The sequence below is a fragment of the Carcharodon carcharias genome, chromosome 10, assembly GCF_017639515.1.
Source record: "Carcharodon carcharias isolate sCarCar2 chromosome 10, sCarCar2.pri, whole genome shotgun sequence".
Lineage (NCBI taxonomy): Eukaryota > Metazoa > Chordata > Chondrichthyes > Lamniformes > Lamnidae > Carcharodon > Carcharodon carcharias.
Window position 1 is genome coordinate 128,218,004 of NC_054476.1, and position 11,401 is coordinate 128,229,404.

Here is an 11,401-nt window from a genome sequence, read left to right on the forward strand (position 1 = left end):
TCTTCTGGCATTAAATTGGCATTCCCACTCAAAGAAGGCACTGAATAGCTGATGTGAGAACTGGAACCAAATCACATTCAGAGACAGCCTTGGGATTTTTGTGATCCCAAGTGGGATTAGACATGTGATGTCCCAGGTGACTGTGTGGAGTTTGCATGTTCCCCCTGTGTCTGTGTGAGTTTCCATCGGGTGCTCCGGTTTCCTCCTACTGTTCAAAGACGCACTGGTTCAGTGGACTGGCTGCAGTAAATTGTCCCCCACTGTGTGCTTGTGAGTGTGTGCCCTGTGATGGACTGGCGTACCGCCCTGGGTGTACCCCGCCTAGCACCCATTGCCTGTCAGGATAGGCTCCGACTCCCCGTGATCCTGAATTGGATGAAACAGTTCTGGAAAAGCGAGAGTGTCCCAGGTGAACACTGCCCAATTCCATTCTGTCACACAAATTATTTTTATGCAACTCAACATACAACATCACACCAAATACTGGACATATATTCATCCGCTAATGGGAAAGTAGTAGAAAAGGTGCTGGAGAAAAAAGCAACATCTCACAGTTTGCAATGCACTGCTAAATAAGGGAGGTCACTGAGGTTCTCTCAAAGAGACACAGCTTTCTCTCATTCCCTCTTCCCAGAGACAAGCATGCAAAGCAAGCACCAGAGTTTGCAGATTGCAGGCTTTTCAGTAGTGTGGAGTACCACTGACTGCATGCACAATGCATGCACCTGTATCATTAACTGAAAGGGATTCTATTCCCTCAATGTGCTGCTGGTGAGTGACCACAGGCATTGCATCATGCCCGTTACACTGAAGTCACAATGCCCCCATTTTGTGATAGTGCTCTGTGCATTTGAAGCACCACAACAAGTCAAATCCTGGCTATTGAATGACAGGTGTTACCCCTGATGATAAGGCCATGATTCTGGTCTAGAATCCACACACAAATATAATGAAACTTCCCTCACATGTGTCCTGGAAATCTACATCATGTACAAAAGAAGTGAAAATCTTGCATTTTAGCTTCTATTCCTCTTTTCCCATGCACTTTCATCCCATGAATTGGTGCACATTGGCATAAGGACACAAAGTGACCGTTGAACTCTGGACTGCACTGAGATATCATTTGTTCGCATCTCACAGGTCAACCAAGAGACAAGCCTTACTATTTCACATACAATTCTTTTCTATTTTTCTATATGACTTCTTGTGAATCAATTCTAATTTCATTTTTTACATAGCTGCTACTCAGCATGCTAATCTATCCTTTTTGCTTGCCTACATTATGTCTTCTGTAAATTAACTCATCCGTGTACCCTGCACCAATTGACTTTTTTTTTCCAGATTTCAAAAGACATGTGTGGGCAGTTTGTCCCATATGCATCAAATCTAATGAATCAAGGTTGTTAAACTTGGGCACATATCCCAAATATGGTATAGAAATGGTTGCTGGTTTCCTTCATAGCAGACTTGCACTGTTTATGAACATTACTTTTACTGTGACTACAAGACAGAAACATTTGAAAAAGCTACAAGTCATTCAACAAGCCTTGGCCTTGTCCTGCAGGTTGATTTGAGTAGGAACAGATTTGGCCTGAGAGGAAGAAGTTGGTCTTGATTTTCCTCGATCTGAATTATTTCTTTCTCACTCATTTTGGAGTAAATTTGGTGCAGTAAACAGAGTAAAATATGTACTTAAAGAGAACCATCTTGAATTTTTTCCCAGCCCAAAAAAATTGCCGCCATATTCCCTCCACAGATTCCTTTAAGGCCCTCTGGGTGCCAATTCTACCCTTAAATGAGGCCAAGAGTAACTCCTTCATCCCATTTCCTTCCACTTGCATCCCAAACCATTACAACTGCTATATCAGTTATCCCTGAGGCAGACACCATGTTAAGGAGGCTGTTTAAGTTGCTGCTATTGAAGGTTGGTGTTTCTTTGCCTGCATAGTGATATTTTAGGCATTAAGTCAGTACTTTTGCAGCTTTCTTTACTCAGTTCTACTCAAAGTAGAGCTTTGTACCTTATTCATGGATTTTTCAATGGAATAAGATTACTTTGATGTTATGCAGAGGAGAGAAAAATGCATGGAACAGACAAGTTTAGATACTCAAAATCAGGCGCTACCAAAGTTGTCCTCCCTATCATGGTTTATAGACCAAATAATTCTTACTTGGGCCCATTTACAGTTTAATAAAGGAGCATAAGCAAGAGAAGAAGTGGAAATTAGGAGTCAGTACAACTTATAGTCAGGTTTTCAAGAGATAAATGTTGACAAACCAAATAAAGTCACTTCCCTCATGCATGTGCTTCTCTCCGCTCCCTTGAACAAGCTCATATACTCCAACTGTGTGTGATCAAGCTTCCTTCATGTGAAAGCATTGGAAGGGGCACAATGGGAGACAGTCAATTGCCACACTTTGGAGAGACAGCTAAATCTGCACCCATTCCTTTTAGTCCATTTATGAGGGACACAGGTTCAGAGATTCAAGTGGCTGAATTATCACAGACCAAATGGTCCCATTCAGGCCTTGGAAGCCCTGTGCAGGTGAAGCTATCCCTCACCCATAAGGCACCTACTGAAGAATGAATAATGTTCCTTGAAGTTTTTCCTGCTATCTTGATGCTGCAGCAATTTCTCAGACTGTCAGCATCTTAAGGAGGCCTGCTTGTCCTGAGGACCATGGAGCAATGTGCTGTGGATACATGTAGTAGACTCCTCCTATTTGTCCATATACGTGGGAATTGTAAGAGGTTCTCATTCCTTCTTTACAAACAGTTCTTATGCCCACTAAATCCCTAGTACAGATACCTCTACAATTCGTTGAAATAACACAGAAACCACACCCTCCATAAAAATAAACAATCCCTCCCCAAAACGCCCTGGGGTTTGATTGTCAGACCACAAGCTCACAAAAAAAGACCTTATACAAAAATTCCCTAAAATTAATGCAAGTACCCCATTTCAAATCCTCCTGCGGCTGGTGGAGTTAGCACCTTCAATTCCCAGCTGAAACGTTCTGCGAGTTGACCGCTGTCCCCCTTTAGCAAAAATGAAGTCACTACGATTTGTTTAAATCTGGTAAAATGCAGCCAAAAATGCTACGCTTTTGCCCCAGAACCTTTCAAAACCCTCAGACCAATATCACTATGATTTGGGTGCAATAAAACAATAAACTTATGGTTGAGCCAAATCTTGTGTCTGTGTATTTTTGTTCTTCATAAATCCTAAAGTCCAAGAACTGCGTGTAAGGAGGAATAGGGACCTCTTACAGAAAACCCTCCACTGCTTCCACAAGAAATCAATGTTCCCAATTCATGGACCTCTTGAAAATTGAGCACTGAATACTGGGTCCATTGGCACCCCAGCTGAGGGAAGTAGTTTCTCCCCACTTGTGGAGGAACACTCTCTCCTTATACTCACAGTGCTCACTCATCCACAGAAACTCCTCTGACTAAGTCCTCACTAGTGGGTGTTGCTGTGCTGATCCTTGGCAAAGTAAAATGCCAGGACAGAATTGGTGAGGACATGGCAGCAACTTTGAAGCTGGAAGTGCTTGGGCAGTAATTAGAGTGGTTGGCCTCTTGATCTCAAAGACAGGAAAGTTTGTTTAGCTAAGTAAGCAGGGACATTTCTCCTTGAATAAACAGAGGTGATTGAAAGGGCATCATAATTCTTCAAGGTAGGCCATGAGGCTGAAACTACGTAGGAATATTTTCAAACTGTACCAACTGTTTCTTGCCAGCACACATCCAACAAGTCAACAAATGCCAAGTGAACTGGGAGAGGTAACTGATTAGAGGAGATGTGCAAGTTTTTGGAGAGATGGCCCTTTGCAGAGTTGGGTTTGCCTGACACGCAGAACTGAGATAGAAAATTGTTTTTTTCATTCTTTCACAGGATATGAGTATCACTGGCAAGGCCAGCATTTAATGCCCATCCCGAATTGTCCTGGAGGTGTGGAGATGAGTCACCTTCTTGAACCACTGTACTTCATGTGGTGTAGGTAGACCCACAGTGCTGTTGGGTAAGAACCTCTAGGATCTTGACCAGGTAGTGATGAAGGAACAATGATACTTTTCTAAGCCAGTTGCAACTTGGACCAAAACTTGCAGGTGGAGGTTTCTCCATTCAACAGTTGCCCTTGTTTATCTAGGCTGTAGAGGTCACAAGTTTGAAATGTACTGTTGCTGCTGCATATATTGTAGATGGTACACATGCTGTGATTGCCCCAGTCTTGGAGGGGGTGAAAGCTTAATCTGGTGGATGGGGCACCAATTAAGCAGGATGCTTTGTCCTAAATGGTGTCAAGATTCTTGAGTCTTGTTGGGGCTTCATTCATCCAGGCAAGTGGGGAGGAACTGGATTAACGTGCCCCTGTCAGGCCTGTTTTCCAAGGGGTGGGAGGCAGGTTAAATAGAGCGGGTGCCTACACCAACACTTGCCTGCGAATCCCTGAGCTCTCCCCCATAACACAGTATGTGGACGGGTGCTGAAATTAGCAGCCCATCCGTCATATTTAAATAAATAATCAAGGGTTAATTGAGTTTGTTACAAGCCAATTGAGCCCAATAATATGCTGCCCACATCATAATATGGTTGGCATGGACATTGGGTGGGAGTGGGCAGAGCATTTTTATTAAAAAGTTTATAAAAGGATGGGAAAGAAGGAGCGGGTACTATATTTCGGTGTTGCCCTTTGCGCATCGGCGGGGGGGGGTGGGGGGGCAGCCCCCCCTAAGATAGTATACCACTTTCTATCTTACCCACCTGGTCTCTAAAACCCAACCCCCAAACCTCTGCCCCTCCCTAAACTGGCAATCACTCCTCACCCTGTACCCTGGACTTACCTCATTCTGGGATCCATTGGGTTTTTATCTTGGAACTGATTGTAGTCCCAGCCACGCCACTGCTGAGTATTGGCTCTGCTGGAGATGTTGGCCAATCGGATAGGACAGCAGCTCCTGAGGCCAGGGCTTCCTCCCCACTGAGGGGCAGAAATCCCACTGTGAGGTAATTTAGGCCACCCACAATGCGTAATGGCTGTGTGGCAGGCTAGCGTGGAGGGAGTCAGCCTCCAGCCAACTTTACTTCCAGGTGGTCAAGTCGTCACAACTCCCCCTGTAATATACAGCCTGGGGAGTTAGGAACTGATTAATTCACTGCAGAATTCTCAGCCTCTGACCTGCTCTTGTAGCCACAGTGTTTAAATGACTGTTCTAGTTAAGATTCTGGCCAGTGATGACCCTCAGAATGCTAATGGCATGGAATCCAGCGGTGGCGACATCGTGAAAGTCAATGGGAGCTGTTTAGTCTCTGTCTTAGTATAGGTGACCATTACCTGGCACCTGTGTGGCGCAAATCTCACTTTCTATTTATCAGCCCAAGCCTGGATGTTGCTCAGGTCCTGCTGCAAGTTTGCACAAATTGCTTCATTATCTGAAAAGTTGGAAATGGAGCTGAATCTCATAACATCTGACTTTCTGACAGAGACAAAGCCATTGATGAAACAGCTGAAGTTTGTTGGGCCTAGGACACTGCCTGAATTCCTACAGTAACATCCTAGAGTTGAGATAATTGGCCTCAAGCATCTTCTCCAAACATCTTCCTTTGTGCTAGGTATGACTCCAACCTGTGGGCAGTTTCCCCTGGTTCCCAGTGACTTCAAGTTTATCAGGGCCTCTTGATGGCACATTCAGTCAAATGCTGCCTTGATGTCACAGACAGCCACTCTCACAATTGGAATTCAGCTCTTTTATCCATGTTTGAACCAGGACTGTAATGAGGTCTGAAGCTATGTGGTCTTGGTGGAACCCATTCCCCGCAGTAGTGAGCAGGTTTTCGGTGAGTAGCTGCTGTTTGATAGCTCTGTCAACAATATCACTTTACTGATGATTCACAGTAGATTGATGGGATGGAAATTGACCAGATTGGTTTTGCCCTGCTTTTTGTGGCAGGACAGAACTGGGCACCCACATTGTCAGGTTAATGCCAGTGTTGTAGTTGTGCTGGCTAAAAGCGGGACTTATTTGTTTTTTATTCATGGATGGGATGTGGGCATCACTGACTAGGCCAGATTTATTGCCCATCCCTAATTGCCCTTAAAAAGATGGTGGTGAGCTGCCTTCTTGAACCACTGCAGTCCCTAAGGTGCACTAGCAATTTTCCACATAGCCGGGTAGATGCCAGTGTTGTAGCTGTACTGGAACAACTTGGCTAGGAGTGCGGCAAGTTCTGGAGCACAAGTCGTTAGTAATATTGCTAGGATATTGTCAAGGTCTAATTCATTGGTTGTGGAATCACTTAGCTCTGTCCATCACTTTACTGTTGGTAATCAGTACTATCGTCAGAATATTGCCAGGGCCCATAGCCTTTGCAGCATCCAATGCTTTCAGCCATTTCTTGATATAACGTGGAGTGAATTAAATTGGCTGAAGACACCTTGAGGTGCTGGGGACCTCTTGAGGAGGCCAAGATGGATCATCCATTCGACACTTCTGGCTGAAGATTGTTGCAAATGCTTCAGCCTTATCTTTTGCACTGATGCGCTGGCCTCCACGATCATAGAGGATGGGGATATTGGTGGAGCTTTCTCCTCCAGTGGGTTATTTAATTGTCTACCACCATTCACGACTGGATGTAGCCAGACTGCAGAGCTTAGGTCTGATCTGTAGGTTGTGGAATTGATTAGCTCTGTCTACCACTTGCTGCTTATGCTATTTGGCATGCAAGTAGTCCTGAACTTTAGCTTCACCATGTTGACACCTCATTTTTAGGTATATCTGGTGCTGCTCCTGGCATGCCCTCCTGCACTCTTCATTGAACCAGGGTTGATCCTCTGGCCTGGTGGTAATGTTAGAGTGGGGGATGTGCTGGGCCATGAGGTTACAGATTATGGTCGAGTGCAATTCTGCTGCTGCTGATAGTCCACAGCATCTCATGATTGCCCAGTCTTGAGTTGCTAGATCTGTTTGAAATCTATCCCATCTAGCACAGTGGCAGTGCCACACAGCACGATGGAGGGTATCCTCAATGTGAAGATGGGACTTCGTCCCCACAAGCGCTGTGTGGTGATCAATCCTACTGATACTGTCATGGACAGATGCATCTGCGGCAGGCAGGTTGGTGAGGATGAGGTCAAGTGTGTTTTTCCCTCTTGTTGGTTCTCTCACCACCTGCTGCAGACACAGTCTAGCAGTTCTGTCCTTTAGGGCTCAGCCCGCTCAGTCTCTGATGGTGCTACCAAGCCACCCTTGGTGATGGACATTGAAGTTCCCCACCCAGTGTACATTTTGCATCCTTGCCGCCCTCAGTGCTTTCTCCAAGTGGTGTTCAATGTGAAGATGTATTGATTCATCAGCTAAGGGAGGGCAGTAGGTGGAAATCAGCAGGAGGTTTCCTCATCCATGTCTGACCTGATACCATGGCACTTAATGAGCTCCCAGGGCCACTCCCTCCTGTATGTACACACTGTGCTGCCATTTCTGGTGGGGCTGTCCCGCCAATGGGACAGGACATCACTAGGGATTGTGATGGAAGGATCTGGGATATTGATTTGAGAAGCTTGATGCTGTGGATATGAATATGTCAGGCTGTTGCTTGACTGATCTGTACGGGAGCTTTCCCAATGTTGGCACAAACTTGCAGATGTTAAATGAGGAAACTTTGTAGGGTCAACTGGGCCGGGCGTACCTTTGTCATATCTGGTGCCTAGGTCAAGGCGGGGTGTTCCATCTTTTTTTTTAGAGTTTGTATAATAGTTTGACACAACAGCTCAGCCATTAAAGGACAGTTAAGAGCAACCGCATAGCTGTGGGCCTAAAGTCACTGAAAATCCAGGGGAAGGGCGGCAAATCTCCTTTCCTAAAGGAAATTCATGAACTAGGTGAGCTTTTTAACAATTCTGTCGTTTGTATTCTTACAGCTGCTGCTACTCATGGCTGTTTCTCCTTCAGCCATCTTGCTGAGAAGTGATGCTGCTTGTTAATCAACGAGGGTTCTGGGAGGAAATTGCCATTTCACATTGGTGAATTTCAGGATTATTCCCCCAATGAGGTGAATCTAGCTAGATATTGTTGTGATGAAGCTCTATGTGATAGGTGACTCTCATCATCTTATGTTGCAGGCTTCAGATTTTAGATTATAAGAATTGATAGGGGAACGCTGGGATTGTGAGACAAGGAAAGGATCCAGTGTCCATGGCAGAAAGCAGGCTGCAAGATGCAGTTGTATATTGGCAGGTGAAGAATTATAGACGAACAATTTGGGAGTTATGATATTGACCCCTGTATCAGGTAGCTTTTTTTTCTCAAGAGCAGGGTAAAAGTACATCAGAGTTAGACTCCGAGGTAGGACAAAGTTAGAGGTGAGAGAGAAAAGTTTGAGACAGTAGGTGGTGGCTTATTGTAGAATAGTACGGTAGGATTGGCCACACTGCTACAATCAGTGACACTGAAATGGTAAATCCAATGAGAGGAGAGCTGGGAAAAATGGAAATGGAGAAGGAGAAGAAGAGAAGTGAAAGAGAAAGAGAAGGGCAGAGAAGAGAAGTAGAGTACAGAACAAGCAAGGAAGAGGGGGAAGGTACAAAAAGGGCGTAGGGGAGTGAAAGAGGGGTAAATTACATAGGTAAATGCATAGATTAGATGTGGCCAGGGTGACTACAAGGATATCAAGGTTTAATGCAGCCAGCCGAGGGACGGAGCAGGGGAGGGGGAGTTACTTGGAAACCAAAACCGCAGCACCAGCTGCTCCCTTAGTTTACAGCACTTTCTATTTCTGATCATTGCAGCAACACCAATGGAGAAAGGTCTTACATCAACACAATGATAAGCAACTGGTTCCATGGTAAGTCATTAATGTTTGCAAATCAGGAAACAGTTAAAGATATTAGATACAGCAAAGGCCATGGGCCTTCACAACATCCTGGCTGTGGTACTGAACACTTGTGCGCCAAAACTACATTCAACTGTAGCCAAGCTGTTCGCGTACAGCTTTAAAATCAGCATCTGCCTGACATTGCGTGGCATTGCCCATGTATGTACCGTCCTTTAAAAGAATAAATCCAACATGGGGAATTACTGCCCAAGCTGTCAACTATCAATCATCAGTAAAGTGATGGAAGGTTCCGTCAACAGTGCTATCAAGCAGCATTTACATAACAATAACCTACTCATTGATGCTCTATCTGGATTCTGCCTGGGCTATTCAGCTCCAGATCTCATTACAGCCTTGATCCAAGCACAGACAAAAAAGCAGAATTCAAATGGTTATGTGAAAGTTACTGCCCTTGACATTAAGGCAGCACTTGACTGAGTTTAACACAATGAAGCACTAACAAAATTGAAGTCAATGGGAATCTGGGAGAAAACTCTCCACTTCACTGGTTGGTGTCATACCCAACACAAAAGAAGATGATTGTGGTTGTGGAAGGCCAATTGCCTTAACCTGAGGACTTTGCTCCAGAAGTCCTAAGGGTGGTGTTTGAGTTACACACATCTTCAGCTGCTGCATCAATGACCTTATCCCCATCATAAGGTCAGAAGTGGGATGTTCACTGATGATTGCACAATGTTCAATACCTTATTCACAATACCTTAGATAGTGAAGCAGTCAGTGTCTGCATGCAGCAAGACTTGGACATTGTTCAGGATTGGGCTGTTAGTGGCAAATAACATTCACATCACATGGTGCCAGGCAATGACCATATACAGAAAGAATCTAGCCATGTCCTCATTCAATGCCATTACCATTGCTGAATCCCACCCCCACCCCACCACCACCAACCACCACCCCCCGCCCCCCCCACTCCACACACACACACACATCCCCCCCCCCCCCCCCCCCCCCCCCACCGCCCCCCCCCCCCCCCCCAATCTATATCCTGGGAGATACCATTGACCAAATACTGGACCAGCCATATTGTGGCTCCAAGGGGTCAAAGGTTGGGACTTCTGTGGCAAGTAATTCACTTCTTGATTCCCCAAAAACTTTCCACAATCTACAAGACATGAGGCAGGTGTGTGATGAGTGAGTGCAGCTCACAGTCAAGAACCAAAAAAGCTGAAACTGCTCAGCAGGTCACGCAGCCTCTATGGAAAGAAACAGAGTTAACATTTAAGGTTGATGACCTTTCAGTCCTGTTTCCCTCCACAGATGCTGCCTGACCTGCTGAACTTTTCCAGCTTTTTTTGCTCTTACTACTTATTGCCTTGAGGTCTATTACTCGAGAGACTAATCATTCTGAGTCCGTTACCTTCGGAACAATTGACCTGTAATCCATTTATCTGACAGTCATTGTCTCAAGGCCCATCAACCTCAGTCCCACTGATCTGAGACCAGTTGTCCTCAGATCAGTTGACTCAATTATCAATCAGAGACGCATTATCTGGGGATTCACTGACCTAAGACTGATTATCCCATGATCCATCATCCTGTAGTTGTTTCACCAGAGACATCTTGAGATGACTGATCAGAGACCCATATCCTGAGATTGGCTCATATTAATTAGAGTTAATTGTGTTTGATTTTAAATGTGTCAGAAGATTCATTTCCAGGGCATTCTGGTACTCTGCTAATGACTACTCCTGCAGGAACATTATTTGATCACTTCATAGAATTGAACGGGGAGTGCGAGAAGGGGAACCTGAGACAAGCAGTCAGCACCACCTAGAGGAGAGTGTGAGAGGAGGACCCCAAGTCAGGCAGTCTACAGCACCTAGAGGAGGGTATGAGAGGAAGATCCTGGGACAGGCAGCCAGCAGCACCTGGAGGAGAGTGCAAGAGGAGGACCCTGAGCCAGGCAGTCAGCAGCACCTTGCACCTGACATCACAGGAGAAACATAAATTAATTGGTCTGTGAGAAACTGTGTTAGGATGTTCATCAAGTAGCTGAGAATTAAAAAAATACATTCTTTTCAGTAAGAAACACAAGCAATAGGGAAAGAAGGTTAAGTTTAGGCCCGGTAAAATTAAGTTACGTAACTAAACCAAAGTAAAAAAAAAGTTAACACAAAGGAAGTAAATTGAAGCCATGACAGGACAGCTAAGTTGTGTGGAATGCGTGTCTTGTAATATGTGGGAAATTGTGTATGCTACCAGTGTCCTAAATGGCCACATGTGCAGGAAGTGTCACCAGCTACAGAGCCTTGAGCTCTGGTTTTTAGAGCGTGAACAGTGGCTGGGGTCACTGTGCACATCTGCAAGGCTGAGAGCTATGCAAATAGCTTGTTCAGAGAGGTGGTCACATTACAACTTAGGAGCCAGGAGGCAGAAAGGGAATGGGTGACCGCCAGGAAGTCCAAGAAAATTAGGCAGGTAGTGCAGTTGTCCCCTGGGGTCCAGCTCGCCAATCGGTTTTCCATTTTGGATACCGGTGAGGGCGTTGGTTCCTAGGAGGACTG